Source organism: Procambarus clarkii, chromosome 53 (assembly GCF_040958095.1).
Source record: "Procambarus clarkii isolate CNS0578487 chromosome 53, FALCON_Pclarkii_2.0, whole genome shotgun sequence".
Taxonomy (NCBI): domain Eukaryota; kingdom Metazoa; phylum Arthropoda; class Malacostraca; order Decapoda; family Cambaridae; genus Procambarus; species Procambarus clarkii.
In genome coordinates this window covers 27,383,595-27,406,647 of record NC_091202.1, presented here as the reverse complement: position 1 = coordinate 27,406,647, position 23,053 = coordinate 27,383,595, and the positions used below count along the sequence as shown (strand labels likewise).

The following is a 23,053-nucleotide window of genomic DNA, read 5'->3' as shown; positions in this document are numbered from 1 at the left end:
GTTACAAACAGAATGGTGGATTTTTAGATAGAACTTGTACATACTACGCCAAAACCCACTAATATGCACAGTGTTTTTGGGTAAAATATTGTCCCATACGCTAGAAAGGTAGAGACTCGCTCCAATCTTGGTATATAATATTGCTATCTTTACCAATTTTTAACAATTTACGGGTTATTCATGCCCGTGTCACCTCTTGGTTGGCTGAACCTTCATCAATCAATCACCAATCTCCACTTCAGATATGCTTGAGAAGCAGCGAGAACGTATATCAAAGATGAATGTATTAAAGTCATGTCATCTCTATTTAAAAAAAATGCTTTCTTTACTTATTTCCTTATATTAATTTTGTAACGTGCTTCTCTTGCGTTTCTGTGCAACAGAAACGCGCTGTGCACAAACATAGAGGTTCAGAGAACACTGTATGAACATCAGAGGTCCACGGTTGTTCAACGTCCTACCAGCGAGCATCAGAAATATTACAGGAACAACCGTGGACATCTTCAAGAGGAAACTAGATTGTTTTCTTCAAGGAGTGCCGGACCAACCGGGCTGTGGTGGGTATGTGGGCCTGCAGGCCGCTCCAAGCAACAGCCTGGTGGACCAAACTCTCACAAGTCAAGTCTGGCCTCGGGCCGGGCTTGGGGAGTAGAAGAACTCCCAGAACCCCATCAACCAGGTATCAACCAGGTATCAACCAGGCTTTCTCTCACTAGCGACCTACCTAACACCTTCTCTCACCTCCTCCTCCAAATAACTCCCGCACTTCGCCCCAAGTGTCAGGTCGCTCTGCTTTGAGGTGAAGGATAGCCTTAGAACGGTACTAGCTGCCTCTTTGCTTGCGAGTCAGTTCGTGTCTCAAATGTCGTCTCTTGGCTTCGCCGAGGCCGCAAGCACCTCGCCTCAGACCCGTGGCGACGATGGCTACTCCTCGTCTGGAATTTGATTGCAATGGCCCCGTGGCTGTTGTCTGTTGGGCCTGCTGCTGTAACGGGCTGGGAGAGATGTATTGCTAAAACAGTCAGAACGGTCGCTAGCATTGCCATTTGCAGGCGATGAGTCACAATAACGTGGCTGAAGTATGTTGACCAGACCACACACTAGAAGGTGAAGGGACGACGACGTTTCGGTCTCTCCTGGACCATTCTCAAGTTTGTCGACTTGAGAATGGTCCAGGACGGACCGAAACGTCGTCGTCCCTTAAACTTCTAGTGTGTGGTCTGGTCAACTTAGCATTGCCATCGTTAATTAAAGACTAGTCCTGCGTCTCAGGGAAAGTTTAATCAAGAATTGACGCAAACCACTTACAAAATCGGACCATCTTTCCTTTAATCATGGCGGCTTTGTTTACATTAATAAATATAAACAAAGCCGCCATGATTAAGGAAATACATGATTCGTAAGTCGATGCGTTAAAGGCTCGACGAATCCTGGCCCCTGGCCAGCATCCTGGTCTTCCCACACACAGCTGTTGCATAAATAAACTTGATCTCAAAACAAATGCGCTCTGGCTCCGTCATACCTTCTTAGGAGGGGAGGAAGGGTAAGTCATGTCCTCCCCCGAGTCGTCTTGCTGCTGGTGCTTTAGTTGCTGGTGTTAAGTGGCTTTCCTGGTGTCCTTGTGGGGTTCCTGGTCCAGCCTGGAGCCCTGCCCGACCTCCCTGTGGGTCAGATGGCCGCCTCGCCGACCTTGTGGCTCATATGCTTACCAGTCCCCGTGGTGCAGTGGTAAGACACTCGCCTGGCGTTCCGCGAGCACTTTGTCATGGGTTCGTATCCTGGCCGGGGAGGATTTACTGGGCGCAAATCCTTAACTGTAGCCTCTGTTTAACTCAACAGTAAAATGTGTACTTGGTTGTAACAACGATTCTTCGCGGCGGGGATCGTATTCCAGGGACCTGCCCGAAACGCTACGCGTACTAGTGGCTCTACAAGAATGTAACAATTATATATATCTCAAAAATATGCTGCTACATATATATACCCCCACTCTCGTTACTCCTACGTCCGCCACCAAGATAATGTTATTAAAACACGATTAAAACAGAAGCGAAAAAAGAAACAGGGAAAAAGGAGGAAACCCCACCTCCATTTAAAACTTTGACCCAAATATCAGAGTAACAAGGTTATCGCGAATAACCGACCGCAATTACGGGCTCACCATAGCCCGTGCTACATGGACATTTCGTTCTGAGTAGCTAAATCTAAAACAACAACATCTCGTTACTCGGGGCCCTCGTTACTCGGGGCCCTCGTTACTCGGGGCCCTCGTTACTCGGGGCCCTCGTAACTCATTCTTTGATAAAGATCCAATATTAGTTTGTACTTATATTACTGTTCACTACCACTGGAGCAATTGTGGGGGATCCGTAGTCTCGGAGAAGAGGATATAAAGGTCTTCAGAGATCTTGCAGATATATATATTAGATTATATCTAACACTTTATTAGATTATATTAGACTTGGTGTTGAAGGCAGAGGTGTAGTATAGTGTTCACACAACATGTTCTTCAAGTTTTTTCTTTGTTCACCTGGAACAGTTGCGTTGGAGGTCGTGTGGAACTTTCAGACCTCATCGCCTAAGAATTGGGTCAGCAGAAGCTACAAGTCTTTTATAAAAGACTTGTAGCCTTTTATAAAAGAGGCAAACCTCTTTTATAAAAGAGGTTTGCCGCTTACCTACGCTCCACCTGATGGTGTGAACATGTTCAGGGCTCTTACACCCAACAAGGTTACCTTGAGGTTATCTTGAGATGATTTCGGAGCTTTAGTGTCCCCGCGGCCCGGTCCTCGACCAGGCCTCCACCCCCAGGAAGCAGCCCGTGACAGCTGACAAACACCCAGGTACCTATTTTACTGTTGCTAGGTAACAGGGGCATAGGGTGAAAGAAACTCTGCCCATTGTTTCTCGCTGGCGTCTGGGATCGAACCCACGACTACAGGATCACAAGTCCAGTGTGCTGTCCGCTCGGCCGACAGGACCCCCCTAGGGTGGGTAGTGAAAGGAAATAAGAGGCAGAGAAGCAGAAGAAGGAGGAGTTTCTAGACAAAGAACGGGCCGAATGGACTTGAGAATGACCGAAGACGGACCGAAACGTCGTCGTCCTTTCACTTTCTAGTGTGTGGTCTGGTCAACTTACTAGACAAAGTCCGGCCTCGAGGGGTTAAGAAGCAGACGAATTCTTTGCATTATTTTCTGCCACAGACGTGGCTACACATTTACAATGCTAACCAGCATGTATATATATATATATATATATATATATATATATATATATATATATATATATATATATATATATATATATATATATATATATATATATATATATATATATACATTTTCTTCTGTCCTCCATGGACAAGGTGAGAGATCTGTTAAACATATAGTTCAGTGGTTTATTGAACAATTAACCACAGAAGGTGATTACAGTGCTTTTAAAATGCTATTGCTAACCTACAAACATAATACATAAACACACAAGAGTTACGTCTGTCCTACATAAACAGTGTTCAAGGTGTGTTTAACATAGTGTCATTAACGTGCATTTACAAAGGTGAAATTCAATTCGTGGCCAAGAGAGGCCACACCCCATAAAGTGTAAGGCAGGCGAGTATTATATTTGATTAGTTTAACACAATGTTCCCAATACTTCTAGCACTTAGAGCATAACAAACTATTTAAAGAAATAATAGCTATCTACTTGTGTAGAGCAGGAACTGTACTCGCCTAGTTGTGCTTGCGGGGGGTTGAGCTCTGGCTCTTTGGTCCCGCCTCAGTCACTACCTGACTGTCATAGTCACTGGACATTGTGAGGTCCATCCACTTAGATTGGTCAATATAGCAGCGACCTTGAATTTCACAGTCAGCCCTCGATTCCCGAGGAATCCAAGGGAGTTTGGACACTTCTTTCACACCGTCCTCATATCTCAGTTCCTTGTCCTCATATCTCAGTTCCTTGTCCTCATATCTCAGTTCCTTGTCCTCATATCTCAGCTCCTTGTCCTCATATCCCATATTTCCTCATGCCTTCTTCCTCATATACACACACGCATGGTTAGGTTGGCTAGTGTTTTCAGTGTTCAGACCCTCAGCCATTTTCTTGAAAACATCTGCCCCGAGTGAGGATCGAACTCACGACCTTGAGATTATGAGACTCACGCGCTGCCTACTGCGCCATCGAGGCTTGCGTTAATAGGTAGAATATTACCATTAACATCACAAGTGTAATCAAATAATTATTTACCACAATACTAATAGCATTGCAATATTAATTATACATAAGCATACGTTAGACCACTTCAGGAATACGCAGCGCCAGCTCTGAATCTTTTCATAGAAAAGCTTAAACAAATGAAGAAGTCCAAACAATCGCGTATGTTTAATCGTTTAATTCTATTGACAGAGGATAAAGGATCCACAGCTCTTGGGTCCCGCCTCTCAAAGCTCGGTGCTTAGGACATATAGCTTATATAAGACAACAAATATATATATATATATATATATATATATATATATATATATATATATATATATATATATATATATACATATTTTTTTTTTTAACCTAGAAGGGGTACCACCTCTGGTGCAAGTGTAGGGACCCATAGCCTCGGAGAAGAAAATAAAGAGTACTCAGAGAAGACCTTGTGGATCCTCACTGAACACTTTGATATTTTCTTCTCCTACCACCCCTATTCTTTTGGTATGTGTATATATATATATATATATATATATATATATATATATATATATATATATATATATATATATATATATATATATATATATATATATATTAAAATGCGAAGTGTTGCTACTTATACCATCTCCCATGTGGTCTAGTGGCTAGGATACCTGGCTTTCACCCAGGAGGCCGGGTTCGATTCCCGGCATGGGAATGGTTTTAGACATTCAGCCAAAACATTCAGCGACATTTCCTTAAAAATTACTTGCCCCGAGTGAGGATCGAACTCACGACCTTGAGATTATGAGACTCACGCGCTGCCTACTGCGCCATCGAGGCGATATTTATCATTGACAATATTAATGTTCAATATTATCACGATACAACATACAACATCCTATTGTATATAATGTATAAAACACCTACCAGCACTAACATCAATTTTTCTACGAATTGATTGATGTTGATTGCAAAATTCGTGCGTCACCCGGTTAGTTAGATAAGATATCAATTCAGATAAAGGTACATATATTAAAAATGAGTTTAAACAAACGTTGTTGTTGTTGTTTTTTTAGATATATACAAGAGTTGTTACATTCTTGTACGGATTCGAATTGTACGAATGTACGAATTGTTATGGATTCAGCTACTGGGAACAAAAAGTTGCGAGTAGCACGGGCTATGGTGAGCCCGTAGTGGACTTACCTGGCACAGGAGCGGGGCTGGAACTTGTCTTCAACAAAAGTAATGTTGCATTAATATATAGAGCTGGTACATACCATTCCTGAAGCCACTAATACGTGCAAATAGAAAACGGAACAGAACGTCACTTTTGTGAGTCGATTTCATTTCAAATTACGTGCAAATTTGGCCATGGCGCGCATACCAGCCAAAAGTGACGTTATTTTTAAGAGGACGGGTTGTATGCACAGCGTTTCGGGCCAGGTAAAACGCTTAGGGTCAAAATACCTAAAAATACCAAAAGATTGTTATTTGCTTAGCTAAACGAACTAGAGGGTTCAGTTCCTGAACCCATTATATGCCTCTGAAACCCTTTACACCACCGCCTACGGGATGGGTATGGGGTGCATAATAAAGAAAGAAATTGAATTGAATTGTCAAAATACCTGTGTCTCGCCTCTTAACTATATTGGTAATCACTTAGACTGTCTCTTCCTAGCAAGAGGAATCCAACAAGACTTAATTTTATCTATAATGATATCCAGTATCCTTAAGTCCCATGTGGTCTAGTGGCTAGGATACCTGGCTTTCACCCAGGAGGCCCGGGTTCGATTCCCGGCATGGGAATGTCTTTTGATGTTCTGTGCAAGTTACAATGGTAATAATTTATTTATAACGAAATAATGATCAACCAGGCTGTGATTCATACCCAGGCTGCGAGCAGCCTGGGTATGAATTTTCAGTGAGAATTACCTGCATAAAAATTCAAAATAAATAGTCTGAACAAATCAGAAATTCCGAAATACCCACACACACACACGCACACACGCACACACACACACACACACGCACACACGCACACACACGCTACAAAGGATAACAAAAGTACATTTGAAAGAGCCCATTAGGCACAAGAATCTGTAAACCAGTTGAGAGGCAGGACCAAAGAGCCAGAGCTCAACCCCCGAAAGCATAACTAGGTGAGAACAGACACCACAGGGCTTCCACAAGGCCCGGCTAGCTCAGTCGGTAGAGCACGAGGCTCTTAATCTTGGGGTCGTGGGTTCGAGCCCCACGTTGGGCGGAAGTTTTCCGGTGGAACAGCGAACAAGGAGCCACAGAGACATTACAATGCTTTTTGGGGAGCCTGGTGGCTGAGTGGACAGCACTCAGGTCTCGTAATCCTGGGGACCGGAGTTCTATCCTCGGCGATGGCGGAAAACAAATGGGTAGAGTTTCTTTCGCCCTGATGCCCCTGTTACCTAGCAGTAAATAGGTACCTGGGAGTTTTTCGCTCTGATGCCCCTGTTACCTAGCAGTAAATAGGTACCTGGGAGTTAGATAGCTGCTACGGGCAGCTTCCTGTGTGTTTGTGTGAAAAAAATTATCGTTGATTGACAGTTGAGAGGCGGGCCGAAAGAGCAGAGCTCAACCCCCGCACGTATAACTAGGCGAATACATGCCCCAGACAATACCCCCCCCCCCTCCCCCCCAACACACACACACACATACAGTTTCAAATGTAGATATGATAGAGCCCAGTAGGCTCAGGAATCTGTACACCAGTTGATTGACAGTTGAGAGGCGGGACCAAAGAGACAAAACTCAACCCCCGCAAGCATAATTAGGTGAGTACACGTAAAGTCTAGGCCTATATTGTAGGATAAATGGATTCAAATTTGTCTAGGTACCGTGTGGTTTAGAGCGCCTATAGCTTTCACCCAGGGTGACTTCAGTTCAATTCACGCAGCCCGTCCTCCAAACAAAGATCCAAAGTCCATTCCATCCACCCGCCAAACCCGCTGTTTATGAATGGAAAACGGTTTACACACGACTCACAACTGATGACGTTCGAACACTTCCGGAACAAGTGCTTCACTGACGACTTGTGTTCGAACCACAACGCTGTAAATGCTTCACCCACGTACTACAAATACAAATAATCGCCAACAGAACCTAAACACCTAACCTAACCTATGCCTAAATATGCACAATATGCTAATAAATAATATTAATTTATATTTGAGAGAATTCCAACTTTGAATGAACAGAAAGTTAAAATTAATGAATGAGTTTTTGGGGTCGACCGCTGGTTGGAATGAACTGGGTCTGAAGACGGGTTGATTCACGATTTAGAAATAATTTCGGGCTTTCAACTTTAATTTTGCTTTTCATGAAAACATCTGCCCCGAGTGAGGATCGAACTCACGACCTTGAGATTATGAGACTCACGCGCTGCCTACTGCGCCATCGAGGCTTGCGTTATCGTAACTAAAAATGTCATATAATTATGACATATATATCGCACCTAATAGCCTGATCGCACTGCTTTTTATATTTTTGTATTTAATTTATCCATATATACAAGAGTTGTTACATTCTTGTACAGCCAATAGTTCGCAGCGTTTCGGGCAAGTCCTTAATCCTATGTTCCCTGGAATATGACCCGCCAAATCGTTTAACAACCAGGTACCCATTTACTGTTGGTTGAACAGAGGCTACAGTTAAGGATTGGCGCCCAGTCAATCCTCCCCAAGCCAGGATACGAACCCCGGCCAAAACGCTCGCGAAGCGCCGGCAGAGAATTACCAGGGGGGCAAAGCGCCAAGCCATTACGAGTATAAATCACTAGGAAGGGGTCAGGATAAGGATTTGGGATGGGACGGGGGAAAGGAATGGTACCCCAACCACGAACCAATGGTAGCCACAGACACAGGTGGTCCGTGGGCCTCCAGGTAGCCACGGACACAGGTGGTCCGTGGGCCTCCAGGTAGCCACGGACACAGGCGGTCCGTGGGCCTCCAGGTAGCCACAGACACAGGTGGTCCGTGGGCCTCCAGGTAGCCACGGACACAGGCGGTCCGTGGGCCTCCAGGTAGCCACGGACACCACACACCTGCCTACGCCGGCTCACCTTTGCATCTCCAAACATGTTCCAGTTTTTACTGATGAGAGAATTTCCTGTGTTGAGGGTCGGCGGTGTTGGAGGGATGCTGGCCTCTCTCAGCTGTCAAGGCTGAGATCACACTCACCACCTTGGAAGACATATCAGGGAGCTATGTTAACGACATACAAGATAGTCAGGACACTAATGGCTTGTAACCGTATATGAGAGTGAGTGGATCCAGTTGTAGGGTTTGGAGGGGGGGTAGGAGTGAGTTAGGGGGGGGGGGTCGAGGGTTGCTAGTGTGAGTGAGTGTGAGGAGAAGTGTGAGGGGCGAGGCTTGGGAAGTGTGTTAGAGAGGAGGAGGGAGTGTGAGGGAGAGCCCCCGGGAAGCACAAAGTTCAGTCGTGACTGGCCGGCTAATAAAAACACTCCTAGAGTGCCCGGCCCACTTCTGGTACAGTTACCTGTATCCCACACCTCATGAAATACAATATACCCGCTTCGGGCACTCGATTACCTGGTGTGGGGGTAGCTGGTGTGGGGGTAGCAGGTGTGGGGGTAGCAGGTGTGGGGGTAGCTGGTGTGGGGGTAGCTAGTGTGGGGGTAGCTAGTGTGGGGGGGTAGCTGGTGTGGGGGTAGCTGGTGTGGGTTCAGCAGGTGTAGGCTCAGCTGATATTTTCTCTAACTGCTTGGTATGTGTTCACAGTTCTGTGTTCTCAAGAACAGTGTGTTATGGTTCAACAAGTTATACGTCATTCTTGAAGATGCTGAGGGCAAGAAATCCCTAATATAACTAGCCTGTTCACCATGTTCAACCCAATTTTAAGAACAGCGTAGAAATATTATAAATATTAAATCAAACTCACTATCCGAATAACAGGGTATTCTTGAACTTAAGAACTAAAGGGAAGATATTGCAACAGCGCTAAGGAGTTGCAAGAAAGTAGATATTGCAAATATTCGGACCCCAAAAAAACGATACTTTCTTAATCCCACAAATAATTATGAGTTGCTCCATCGCTTCTTAAATTGTAATAATTTCACTGATCGAATTATCTTTTTTCCCCTTTTTTGTAATTTCATAAAGCATGATGGAAATGGGGGGGGAGAGAAGGGGGTTTACAGCGGTTTTCATTGAACGGGGGAGAGAAGGGGTTTACAGCGGTTTTCATTGAACGGGGGAGAGAAGGGGTTTACAGCGGTTTTCATTGACTGACCCTGACGGCAGCATTCCGTAGTTAGTACGCAGACACTTCGGTAATTATCGCTACATGTTAATAGCCTGGCTATGTTATTGGACGCTAAAATATTTAGAAAGTTCACCTTGTGTGTGAGGCGATGGAGGAATCCACCTGGTAACATTAGGAATGATATGACCCAGTTTTTGTTGTTAATCTCACCATTTGTGTCGTGTAGTACTGGGAGTGGCTCCCACTGTATGTCTGTCGTGTGGGAGTGGCCCCCACTGTATGTCTGTCGTGTGGGAGTGGCTCCCACTGTATGTCTGTCGTGTGGGAGTGGCTCCCACTGTATGTCTGTCGTGTGGGAGTGGCTCCCACTGTATGTCTGTCGTGTGGGAGTGACTCCCACTGTAAAAGTTACCTCCTGTCCATCGGCTATCCTGATCGTTTCATTGTAGGACCTTGTGGAAGGCCATCTGCCACATTATTTACGGGATGGAGGTGTAGGAAGCAGGGGGAGGGAGAGAGAGAGAGGGGGGAGGGGGAAAGAGGGAGGGGAGGGAAGGTCAGAAGGTCACTATGGACTACCTGGAACACAGGAAGGTACGGGGCAATGTAAGGGCATTAGGTGATGGTGTGTCATCAAGGATGCTACAGGAATAAGACAACCTCAACTCAGATTAGATCGTGTTACTAACTATGAGCAGTTCCTGAAGGAACCTCTTCGCCTTGTCACGTATAGCTGGTTCACTTTGTGCATAACAGAGACCAGCCCGTTCTCCTAAGGTTTCGCAACGTTAAGGAAAAACGGTCAATTTAACCTACCAGAGGACCCAAAACAGAAAACGGAACAGTACGTCACTTTCGCCAGCCGCTTCCATTTTCTAGTACGACAAATTTTTGGCCTTATGTAGCGCATTCGAGCGAAATGCGACGGTCTTGGTAAGAGGACAGGTTGTAGAGGCCGCACCAGATTAGTACCTCAGAGTGAGGAAGGAAGCAGAGAGAGACAGTACGAAAATGACATAGCGAATAAAGCCAGACCCAAGATCAGTCTTGCCTGAGGCTAACAGCACATGGTCTACCTACCACTCACGCTGTTAAGACATAGAAAGCTACACCTCCAGCCCTCTACTGCCGTCTTTCTGCATGTTCTAAGCTTCGAGTTTAAGCAGCAGGAGCCTTTGTGTCACTCACCAGAGCTGCACTTGTCACAGCCGCTTTACGGGCCTCGCGTCTCGTGATCGCCTTGGCGTTTGTCCCTACTGATTTGCACTCAATCTTACCCTGTTGCAGGAAACGTTGATATCGACAACACCGCCACCTGCGTGTCCCTACATCTGTGTATATGATAAATCAAAACCAATTTTTTGTAACGCAAATTTGAAGGCAAGTTTGACGAGGCAACAAAAATCAGGCAAGAGAGGGCTGGGCAGACTGCATATTTTTGGATTGCCAGAAAGCCTTTGACGTACCACATACGAGACTAGTGCACAAGCTGCAGATGCAGGCAGAAATGAAAGGGAAGGTACTCCATTGGATAAGGGAGTACCTAAGCAACAGAAGAAAGAGAGTCACTGTGAGGGGTGAGGTCTCAGAGTGGCGAGGTGTCATCAGTGGAATCCGGGGGGGGGGGGTAGAAATAGCCTAAGCTACTCTATCCCTTTGAGATGTATTTTTTCTTGTCTCAATAAACATACTTGAACTTGAACCAGTGGAGTCCCGCAGGGATGAGTCCTTGGACCTATACTGTTCCTGATATATGTAAATGATCTCCCAGAGGGTATAGAATCGTTCTTCTCAATGTTTACTGATGATGCAAAAATTATGAGAAGGATTAAGACAGAAGAAGATAATATGAGGCTACAATATGAACTGAACAAACTGAAAGAATGATCCAACAAATGGCAACTAAAGTTCAATCCAAGTAAATGTAAGATAATGAAACTAGGCGGTGGAAACAGGAAGCCAGACACAGGATACCGAATGAGAGATGAAGTCCTTCATGAAACGGACAGAGGGAAAGATCTAGGAGTTGATATCACGCCAAACCTGTCTCCTAAAGCCCACATCAAAAGAATAACATCGGCGGCGTATGCGAGGCTGGCTAACATCAGAACTGCCTTCGGAAATCTGTGTAAGGAATCATTCAGAACGTTGTATACCACATATATAAGGCCAATCCTGGAGTATGTGGCCCCAGCATGGAGCCCGTACCATGTCAAGCACAAGAAGATTGAAAAAGTTTAGAGGTATGCCACTAGGCTAGTCCCAGAACTAAGAGGCATGAGTTACAAGGAAAGGCAGAGTGAATTGCACCTCACGTCGCTGGAAGAGAGAAGATATCGGGGAGACATGATCACTACCTACAAAAACATCAGAGGAAGACAGGGTAGACTAGGATGGATTATTTAACACGGGTGGTACACGCACAAGGGGACACAGGTGGAAACTGAGTACCTAAATGAGTCAGAGAAACATCAGAAAGAACTTTTTCGGTGTCAGAGTAGTTAGTAAATGGAATGCACTAGGAAGTGATGTGATGGAGGCTGCCTCCATACACAGTTTCAAATGTAGATATGATAGAGCCCAGTAGGCTCAGGAATCTGTACACCAGTTGATTGACGGTTGAGAGGCGGAACCAAAGAGCCTAAGCTCAACCCCCGCAAGCACAACTAGGTGAGCACCCTGACCCAGCTAGCTTGTCAAGCTGACAATCCTAGGCCTTGATCCCCGCCAGCTTGACCATCTCATAGGCCTGCCCTGAGCTACCCTGACCCACTGGGCACCAGAGCAAGCTCTCAAGTTCACCCGGACATTCCAAACACCATTGTTTTTACTTGCTAATATTTTCCATACTAATCTCCTCCTCCATGTAAGGTCTCCGTGTACATTTGTATCTCTTTATTCATACTATTGAGCCAAACGCATGAGAATCACACAGTCGGTGGACGCTGGGTCAAGACTCGCTTTCCCTTAGACTCCGTTTCCCGCCCAACTGGGTATTACGGGGCCCGCGCCAAGGTCGCCAGCAGGAGGGGCGCCTGGCCGCCTCACGCTCTCCCCTCTCATATACAAGAAGCGTGGACGCAATACACACGTTGTTAATGCCAGCCTGAGTAAAAACTGACATTGGACTCACGACGAGTAGCTGGACGCGAAGGTCGACCTTCTTGGGAGGGAGGAACGAGTCTCCTCCAGTTCTGTACGTGCATTCAGGATTCACAGAGCGCTCGAAGCGTCCTCGTACGACGTCCGTTCCTCTTACCGCAATCATGGCGGCTTTGAGTACATTTTACTATACAATTTACGAGCTCCGAAGTGCTACGAGGTCCACAACAATAATAACCCATGGGTTGAAGACCTCGTAAAAGGGGGTTTAGTAAATATGAAGCTGTGATGTTTGATTTAAGAGCTACAAATCTCGCAAGCGAGCACGTAAGTGCTCATTGAGTCCTGGTCCTCCTCGCAACACAACTACAAAGCGTAAGTGTTGATCACAGAGCGCATTAGGACTAAGAATCAGCGTAGAAAGTCAATAGACAAAAAAAGGAGTTCCGAGAAACGGTCATTCTCAGAAGAGCGCTTAAATATGATAACTGTTTGATGAAGATTAAGCCGTCCCAAGAGGTGGCACGGGCATGAATAGCCCGGAATATGATGTGTGAAGAGGATTGTGTTAGCGTAGTGTGTGACCGCATTGTTGCGCTTACACCCGGAGTTGCAGGAGCGGGAGATGAGGCCAGTGTGAAGGCTGACACACCGGCAACACACACCGTAAACAAACACCCTCCTACGGGCTCACCATAGCCCGTGCTACATGGACACTTCGTCCTGAGTAGCTAAATCTTTAACAACAACAACAAACACCCTCCAGGCGAGGCTGGTAGTGTTGAGTACACACACAGGGGAAATACTCCTAAATACTCATACTCCGCCCAAGTAAAACAGAAACAAGCAACACTTAGTGGGCCAGCCAGAGGCTTAGGGCCCGCGCAAGAATTTACCTGAAAAAGAATACATACGGTTTTAACAAACATAAAATGAATTATCTGATATCAATCTCTAGGTTTATACACACACACACACACACACACACACGAGGAGAGAGAGATGTACACACACACACACACACACACACACACTCACACACACACACACACACGAGGAGAGAGAGAGATGTACACACACACACACACACACACACACACACGAGGAGAGAGAGAGATGTACACACACACACACACACACACACACACACACACACACACTCTTGTGTGTGTGTGAGTGTGTGTGTGTGTGTGTGTGTGTGTATAAACCTAGAGATTGATATCAGATAATTCATTTTATGTTTGTTAAAACCGTATGTATTCTTTTTCAGGTAAATTCTTGCGCGGGCCCTAAGCCTCTGGCTGGCCCACTAAGTGTTGCTTGTTTCTGTTTTACTTGGGCGGAGTATGAGTATTTAGGACTCGTATGGTCGCTTCAGTAACACTTTGTCCCATGTGTTTAACAACTTGTTTTGCTCTGTTTAATCTAAGTTGAAATCTTAATGGGTTTGTAACTGTGCACTGTGTTAGATAATGTTTAGGATGTATTGTGTTAGGTTCGGTTGGGTTTGGTTACATTGGGTAAGATAAGGAACGGTTTCACAATTCGTTAGCAAACGGGCTTGTGTACGATACATGTATCCAGGGTCCCAGTGGGGGGGGGGGGGAGGAATGGTCAGCCATCGCATCTAGGCTGAGATTTCTTTGCTGACACTAACACTGCCCAATCGTTCCTGGCCTGTGCCGCCGACAGTGTACGCGGGTGTCTGCAACCACTTGATTGAGCGCTCTTGGCGACCATCTTAACTCAGTGTCTACATAAGACTAGCATAAGCAGGCGAGGAGTCACAATAACGTGGCTGAAGTATGTTGACCAGACCACACACTAGAAGGTGAAGAGACGACGACGTTTCGGTCCGTCCTGGACCATTCTCAAGTCGATTGTGGTCCAGAACAAACCGAAACGTCGTCGTCCCTTCACCTTCTAGTGTGTGGTCTGGTCAACAAGACTAGCATAACTTACGCTGCCAAAGCGTTTAGTTCGTCGAGTGCAAGTGACGTCATGCGGAGTGGTCACGCGGAACCTGGAGTATACCTGCAGCGGATTTTAAGAGTCCTTCTTCTTCCTCAAGCCCGGCCTGAGGACCAGGGCTTCCAGATTCACGAAGCAATTACGCAAGCACTTACGAACGTGTGCATCTTTCCTCAATCTTTTACGGCTTTGGTTACATTTATTAAACAGTTTACAAGCATGAAAACTTCCCAATCAACTGTGATTATTGCTATAAACAGCCTCCTGATGCTTCGGAGTTCATTAACTGTTTAATAATTGTGAACAAAGCCGCCAAAGATTGATAAAAGATGTACAGGTTCGTAAGTGCTTGCATAACCGCTTCGTGAATCTGGCCCCACGCTTGACTTGCGTCCGTCAAACTATGGCTTGGAACGACCCGCAAGCCGGACGTACCCATTACAACCCGAGCAGGTCCCTAGCTGGCACTTCTTGCACGAACTGATCCAATAGTTTCAATATGCAACACCGTCTCATTGCAAGAACGATGAGGTACGGAGCGAACTACGACCACTCAGAATCACCTTCACGAATATGATCAACGCGGACATCACCATCATCTTCACCGTGTATCTCGAGATCACTTTCTCCTTACCTTCAATGTCCAGAGACTCACGATTGCAAGCCACGTAAGGCACTCCATTACACACACACTATTTCCACGAATATAATCAAATCACAACAGCCTGATGTATCAATGAGAACAAGAAATAACTCGTATCTCTGGGAAAGCCAGAGGTGTGAGTTCGATCCCAATTCATTCCCATAATTTGTTTTTTATCGCATTTGGAAGTATTTGAGAAATGTTGTCGAGGGCCTGGTGGTAGGAGCCAGGATAAGGGAATAGACCTGGGAGTCAGCTAGGATAAAGGGCGAAACCTGGGAGCCAGCTAGGATAAGGATCGAGACCTGGAAGCCAGGATAAGGGATTAGAACCGGGAACCAGGGCCCAGATTCATGAAAGCACTTACGAACGTGTACATTTTTCCTCAATCTTTCCTCAATTTCAATCAATTTCCTCAATTTGACGGCTTTGGTTACATTTATTAAACAGTTTACAAACATGAAAACTTCCCATTCAACTGTTGTTATTGTTATAAACAGCCTCCTGGTGCTTCGGAGCTCATTACTTGTTTAATAATTGTAAACAAAGCCGCCAAAGATTGAGAAAAGATGTACAGGTTCGTAAGTGCTTTCGTGAATCTGGCCCCAGACATATTGCTTGACTCATAACCTAACACCTTTCCTTATCTTTAGCGTAAGTTTTTATTTTTTTTTCAAGAAGTAGAGAGCAAATAAGAGAGTTGAAACCGAAGAAGCGTGAGAGAACTGAGAACAGCTGAAAGAGAACCAGGCATTAGAACAATTCTGAGAACGAATTAGAGAACATTGCCTGAGAACGACTGGTACCATTGGAGACGATGACTCGCAATACGTTGGGAAAACGTTCAATATATCACGTTCTTCTTATGACAAACGCTACCAGTATTACTCCAAGGTAAATATCAGATTCACGAAGCAGTTACGCAAGCACTTACGAACCTGTCCATCTTTTCTCAATTTTTGGCGGCTTTGTTTCCAATTATTAAACAGTTAATGAGCTCCAAAGCACCAGGAGGCTGTTTATAACAATAACAACAGTTGATTGGCAAGTTTTCATGCTTGTAAACTGTTTAATAAATGTAACCAAAGCCGTCAAAGATTGAGGAAAGATGTACAGGTTCGTAAGTGCTTGCGTAAGTGCTTTCGTGACTCTGGCCCCAGAAGAAAGCATCAAGCCATTACGACTATATATCGACTATATTATATATATCGTATATAGTGATATATGTATATTACAAAATATATATTACAATATATATATCATTATATACGACTATATATCTTGTTAGATGAACTAGATATAGAAGAGAGAGAGAGAGACAGACAGACAGACAGACACACACAGGAGAGAGTGATACATGAATGATACAGGGGAGAGAGAGAGAAATACAGGAGAGAGTGATACAGGAAAGAGGGAGAGAGAGACACACACACACACACACAGGAGAGAGTGATACATGAATGATACAGGAGAGAGAGAAGGGAGGGAGGGAGTAGGGAAGCTGTACCAATTGCCAACACGATGAACCAGTCTCAGCATCCCTCCCCCCCCCCCCCCTCTTAACTCCTTGGGATGATATATGTCCCTATTGTTCACAGAGAACCTTGCTTCATCAGTGGTGTTTTTCCATGATAATCGGAGAAAGAAACTGGATTTGTGTGTGTGTGTTTTTATTCGACGGTAGGTGAATGTCTGGCCAGGTATTGTCATCTTCATATGCCGTCTTGATTTATATCAACGAATCTTGGAGTCGATAGTTTGCGGGCTCTGGTAGTGAAGATTGTCACACACACACACACACATCCACACACACACACATCCACACACACACGGCTGACCTGAGAAGCTCGCTTTCTCCCGGTAATAAGCCACAGACACCTTGCTTTTATCTCTCTCTCTCTCTCTCTCTCTCTCTCTCTCTCTCTCTCTCTCTCTCTCTCTCTGTCTCTGTCTCTCTCTCTCTCTCTCTCTGTCTCTGTCTCTGTCTCTGTCTCTCTCTCTCTCTCTCTCTCTCTCTCTCTCTCTCTCTCTCTCTCTCTCTCTCTCTCTCTCTCTCTCTCTCTCTGTCTCTCTCTCTCTCTCTCTCTCTGTCTCTCTCTCTCTCTCTCTGTCTCTGTCTCTGTCTCTCTCTCTCTCTCTCTGTCTCTCTCTCTCTCTCTCTCTGTCTCTGTCTCTTCTCTGTCTCTCTCTCTCTCTCTCTCTGTCTCTGTCTCTGTCTCTCTCTCTCTCTCTCTCTCTCTCTCTCTCTCTCTCTCTCTCTCTCTCTCTCTCTCTCTCTCTCTCTCTCTCTCTCTGTCTCTCTCTCTCTCTCTCTCTCTCTCTCTCTCTCTCTCTCTCTCTCTCTCTCTCTCTCTCTCTCTCTCTCTCTCTCTCTCTCTCTCTCTCTCTCTCTCTCTCTCTCATTTACCCCCAAACTTCTTTGTATATAGGCCTAAAACTGCTCGAGATAGTTGACAAAGTTGCCCTCCATTCACCTGGGCTGCCTGGGTCTCGAACCATGTACCCCACGTATGTGAGGCTGAAACTCTATCAACGAGACCATAAAGTTACCCTCTCTAGCTTGACAGGTGACGCTAACCTGCCCTGTTACACGCACAGAGACGACGACGACATTCCACAATAATAACATCTTGGCAGAATATATATATATATCTTTTACAATACCCAGCTATCGTCAATCAGGATGAGAAAGTTCATCAATAAGAGGAAGCTGCCACCAGCCCACCCCCGACGATTTCTGTTCATTGTGTGATCTCGTCACCTCGTATCTGTAGCTCAGCTTCCGAGAGCTCTCTAGCATCTCTTGAGGAGAAAAACCATTTTTGCTCTCAGCCTTATTAAGGCGCTGGAGTAGAGATAGGAAAACACGTTTCAGAGTTGGGTCGTAAATTAGGAATTGACTGCACAGGGATACAATGCAATAGATATAATAGACTGTAATAATAGTCTGTATAATAACTATTGCAATAGATGCAATAGTCTGCCCGAAACGCTGCGCGTACTAGTGGCTTTACAAGACTGTAATTACCATATTATGTGTCTTCACATTCCTAATGTACCTTCTTGTATATGCATAAATAAATAAATTAATATATGCAGAGTATTGTAGCTGCAATTTGTCTAAGAGACGGGGTCTCCTTCCGATATAAAAGGGGAGGAGTGCGTTTAGTGTGTGTGCGTGTGTTTAGTGCGTGCGTGTGTGACCAATTCGTTAGAAACGTGGCCTATTAACATATATTAAAACAGGAATATTGGTGTTTCCTTTGCGGAGGCCTCGATAGGTTAGGGGGGGTTGGTAGGGTGCGTACGTTTTAGGTTAGGTAAAAAGCGGGTAGTTTATTGTGCACCCCATACTCATCCTGTGAGCCGTAGCGCAAAAATGAATTACAAAAAAAGCACCAAAGGTCTTTATCAGACCTCAACGGAAATTATTACATTAACAGTTACATCTCTTCTGCACACCTTATAAGTATAATATCAGCTAGTTAAAGATAACGTTCTATTTCAATAGCTATGATAGCCAAATCATCAATAGTTATGTTTTTATAGTTAATCATTACGCGTTAATGGTAGGACTATTTTCGCTAATTCATGATTGTGTCATGGAGATAATACAGGGAAGAGATGCTGTTTTTTATTAGTATTAGTCTTCACAATACAAGCCCCGAAATCATCTCAAGATAACCTCAAGATACACTACTTGCTTCTTAATCTCTTGTGTCGTTTATCTACTTGAGGCGAAATATGGAGACAGTGCAAGATTTTCAGATGTTTTATACTTAGTAATAAGATGTTTTGTCATATACAACGTGAGTTTAGATTTATCTCTAAATGGCTCAATTTGATTACAGTTTAAGATGTAATGGTCAAGTTTGTGTAGCTCTTACACTCTCGTGTGAGTGTGTGTTGGTCTTACACTCTCGTGTGAGTGTGTGTAGCTCTTACACTCTCGTGTGAGTGTGTATAGCTCTTACACTCTCGTGTGAGTGTGTGTTGGTCTTACACTCTCGTGTGAGTGTGTGTTGGTCTTACACTCTCGTGTGAGTGTGTGTTGCTCTTACACTCTCGTGTGAGTGTGTGTAGCTCTTACACTCTCGTGTGAGTGTGTGTAGCTCTTACACACTCGTGTGAGTGTGTGTAGCTCTTACACACTCGTGTGAGTGTGTGTAGCTCTTACACTCTCGTGTGAGTGTGTGTAGCTCTTACACTCCGTGTGAGTGTGTGTAGCTCTTACACTCTCGTGTGAGTGTGTGTAGCTCTTACACTCGTGTGAGTGTCTTATCCCTGCTACACCCTGCTCTTCCTCCGTCCCTACCTCCTGATAATCTAACCTCATACTCTCAAAACAGCTTTTTCGATAATAAATTATTTCATGTAAGTTAAAAAAAACAATGTTTTCTATTTCACAACAAGAAATAATATGCGTTATTTTGTTGGAAATGCGAGGCTGCGCGGGAAATAATCTTTTTCGGTGTGTCTTGCGCAGTAAACAGTCATACTTCAGCCAGCCGTCACCAGGGGCGGACGTTTGACCCGCTCCCGTAGTGTCCATTTTATTTTTTTTTGAGATATATACAAGAGTTGTTACATTCTTGTAGAGCCACTAGTACGCGTAGCGTTTCGGGCAGGTCCCTGGAATACGATCCCCTGCCGCGAAGAATCGTTTTTTCATCCAAGTACACATTTTACTGTTGCGTTAAACAGAGGCTACAGTTAAGGAATTGCGCCCAGTAAATCCTCCCCGGCCAGGATACGAACCCATGACATAGCGCTCGCGGAACGCCAGGCGAGTGTCTTACCACTACACCACGGAGACTGCTCACTTTAGCAACCTGTGAGCGTTAAACGTGCACGGGAGACATCTCCCGTCACGCAGGGTGCAGTCGCACCTCCACAGATCTCCCGTATCATCTATTGATACTGGTAATGGCTCAAATGGACCACCACTTACGGGCTATTCATGCCCGTGCCACCTTTTGGGTGGCTTAATCTTCATCAATCAATCAATCGTTAAACGTGACCATATCACACCATGCTGTCGTTACTGGAGGAGCGGTGGTGGTGTGTCCGGCGGTGGGAAATATTATCAGATATCCGTGGATTATGAAACTGAGTGACTGAGTCGTTTTAAGGATTCTGAGATTTTGATGACGTCCAAAACAACTCGGGTACGTGTTTTTTTTTTTTTTTGGTGTAGTTTCAGTCTTTTTCGAAATCCTGTTTCACCTTATTTTCCTCCGCTTCTTATCACTCAAACGTGTCTTATCCTTCAGCTCCTCATAACTTTATGATATTAAAGTTGGTTCTACGAATGCTACTAAATTATAATTTTGTTGAGACTATAATCACTGCTAACCACCATTACCATCTCTAATACTGATGACTCGGGCCAGGCCAGTGTTGCCAAGATAGTTTAAGGTTGTCACAAGGGTCACCAGAACGATCAATGTTGCCAATGCAGAAACTAGGTGGGTTAGTTTAGTGTAGTTGAATGACTAATGTTAAACATGTGATGTGCAGTGAAGGTACGGGGGTGTAGGGTACAGTACCCAGATCCGAGGGTACAGCACACTGTACCCCGTGTACCCCCGGGAGCCCTGAAGACAAACAATCAAATCAAGTTGGTCACCAAGACACAAACAAAGACAAACAAATGAAGGTAAGCAAGGTTAGTGAGGAAGTCTATAATGAGAAGGAAGAGGGAGGGAGGGAGGGATGAGTAGGGAGAGAGGATAGTTAATGATGATGATACATCATGAAGGACAGCAAGATAGCGGAATGGAAGGTGGATAGATATCATGCGTGTCATCTAGGAAGAGGTAGAATAGTCATCATGCCACTTAGGGAGGCATTATTCACCGTATGCTGTTAAAAACTTAGCATTACCATGCTTTCCCTACAAGGGGATCGTTAACAACGAAGGCATGTTGATAACGACAGTTCGAGCCTTCATCTTAAGAATCAATCTCTATCTCCTTAATCAGCCCGCGGAGAGAGGCTCATAGACAAGTCAACCTGGCATTGAGATCCAACCAATAGTATACTAGCGAGTGGTGACAGGAAATCCAGTTCACACGTTAATCATGAGACATAATCTCTTGTCCGGGACGTCTTGAGAGTGCCATATTGACAGCCCTTGAAGGAGGAGGAGGAGACAGACAGAGCAGACAAGAACGTAGCAATAAGAAACTCAATTAGTACGAGGAGAAAGTGCTAAGCCAGTGTGCCTTTATATCACTTGGAATGGATAGGAGGACAGAGGGAAAGAATAGTGCCCCAATTACTTGGACTAATGGGAATCGAACACAGACCTGCAAGAAGCGAGGCCGTCGCTGTACCAACTAATCCACGTGAAAAGCAACTTCAAGTTGGTCATGTATTTGACATGCGGATCTATTCGGATATTTTGAATGGCAAGAGCTCAAATGTTTGGTAGAGATGCTACCACCAGCAGCCTCCAGCACAACCATAGAACCCCATCAAGCAGGTTAGAGTGAACATCAGTCTGCAGTAGTTTTTATTATTATTATTATTATTTTCTACCACAAACGTGGCCACACATTTACAATGCTAACCAGCATATATACATTTTCTTCTGTCCTCCATGGACAGGGTTAGAGATGTGTTAAACATATAGTTCAAGGGTTTATTGAACAATCAACCACAGAAGGTGATTCGGTGCTTTTAAATTGCTAAGCTAATCTACATACGTAAATACATAGATGCACATATTTACGTATGGCCTACATAAAGTGTTCGATGTGTCTGCAGTAGTGGTGTCAGGCGCTGTAACGAGCGGGTTTCCGGTAAGAGAGGGCGAAATCTCTTCTCGCCAAGGTCACGTTCGTAATAAAGGAAGTTCGTAACTCATACTTAGAGGTCACACCTGTATGTACTTCACAATAATTCAGCCATTATCTCGCATCATTATGCACGTGCACCCACAGTTATATATGGAAATGCCGTTAGTGAATGTGTGTGAGAATGGAGGTTTATCGTTCGAAGACATGAATACTTGCAGGATCGAACTGGGAGTCTCTTGGCGTCTCGTCAAACCCCAAACATACGGAAATGTCGGAACAAACATTTGCCAAATACTGCAAGAAACCCAGTGCAGGTTCTAAAGATTGGTGAATAATGACATGATTGATTGATTGATTAATGATTGGTCTTAATCATTAATGATTGATTAATGATTGATTAATGACATGATTAATGATTGGTCTAATGACATTAAGTTGTGTGTGTAATGTTTTGTCTTGTGAAGCTGTAGATAGATAGTTTTCTCACGTTCATACCAAACATCTTCACTTTTCAATTTTCCCCTGAGCTGTGAGCCAAGGTAAGATGCCTGTCTCTGTGTTAATAAACTCTATCAACAGCTTATGCCAGACCGCTTAAGATTCCCTATCTTGAGGTTATCTTGAGATGATTTCGGGGCTTTTTAGTGTCCCCGGTCCTCGACCAGGCCTCCACCCCCAGCCCGTGACAGCTGACTAACACCCAGGTACCTATTTTACTGCTAGGTAACAGGGGCATAGAGTGAAACAAACTCTGCCCCTTGTTTCTCGCCGGCGCCTGGGATTGAACCCGGGACCACAGGATTACAAGTCCAGCGTGCTGTCCGCTTGGCCGACGTATATTGCTAGATACAATATAAGCTGATAAGCTTTCTCTAACAATTCGTGCATATAATATATCTTCGTGGTATAGCTATAATGTACGGAAGCTTTACGTCAGAGAGCTTTCTTTAATACTCGCTGCGTATGCTGAGGTATGATCTCTGCGTATGCTGAGGTATGATCTCTGCGTATGCTGAGGTATGATCTCTGCGTATGCTGAGGTATGATCTCTGCGTATGCTGAGGTATGATCTCTGCGTATGCTGAGGTA

General features: G+C 44.7%; 1 protein-coding gene and 6 non-coding genes across 7 annotated transcripts in view; 4 read left to right on the top strand and 3 right to left on the bottom strand.

The window, feature by feature from the left end:
• Window positions 1-23,053, top strand: part of LOC123767148 (angiopoietin-2) — a 182,351-nt gene that overhangs the window by 92,403 nt on the left and 66,895 nt on the right. The window lies entirely within an intron of this gene.
• TRNAM-CAU (transfer RNA methionine (anticodon CAU)) lies at window positions 4,114-4,186 on the bottom strand. Its single transcript has one exon. It is a non-coding gene; the product is annotated as a tRNA-Met (tRNA).
• TRNAE-UUC (transfer RNA glutamic acid (anticodon UUC)) lies at window positions 4,831-4,901 on the top strand. Its single transcript has one exon. It is a non-coding gene; the product is annotated as a tRNA-Glu (tRNA).
• On the bottom strand, window positions 4,954-5,026 carry TRNAM-CAU (transfer RNA methionine (anticodon CAU)). The gene has a single exon. It is a non-coding gene; the product is annotated as a tRNA-Met (tRNA).
• On the top strand, window positions 5,924-5,995 carry TRNAE-UUC (transfer RNA glutamic acid (anticodon UUC)). The gene has a single exon. It is a non-coding gene; the product is annotated as a tRNA-Glu (tRNA).
• On the top strand, window positions 6,380-6,452 carry TRNAK-CUU (transfer RNA lysine (anticodon CUU)). The gene has a single exon. It is a non-coding gene; the product is annotated as a tRNA-Lys (tRNA).
• Window positions 7,553-7,625, bottom strand: TRNAM-CAU (transfer RNA methionine (anticodon CAU)). The gene has a single exon. It is a non-coding gene; the product is annotated as a tRNA-Met (tRNA).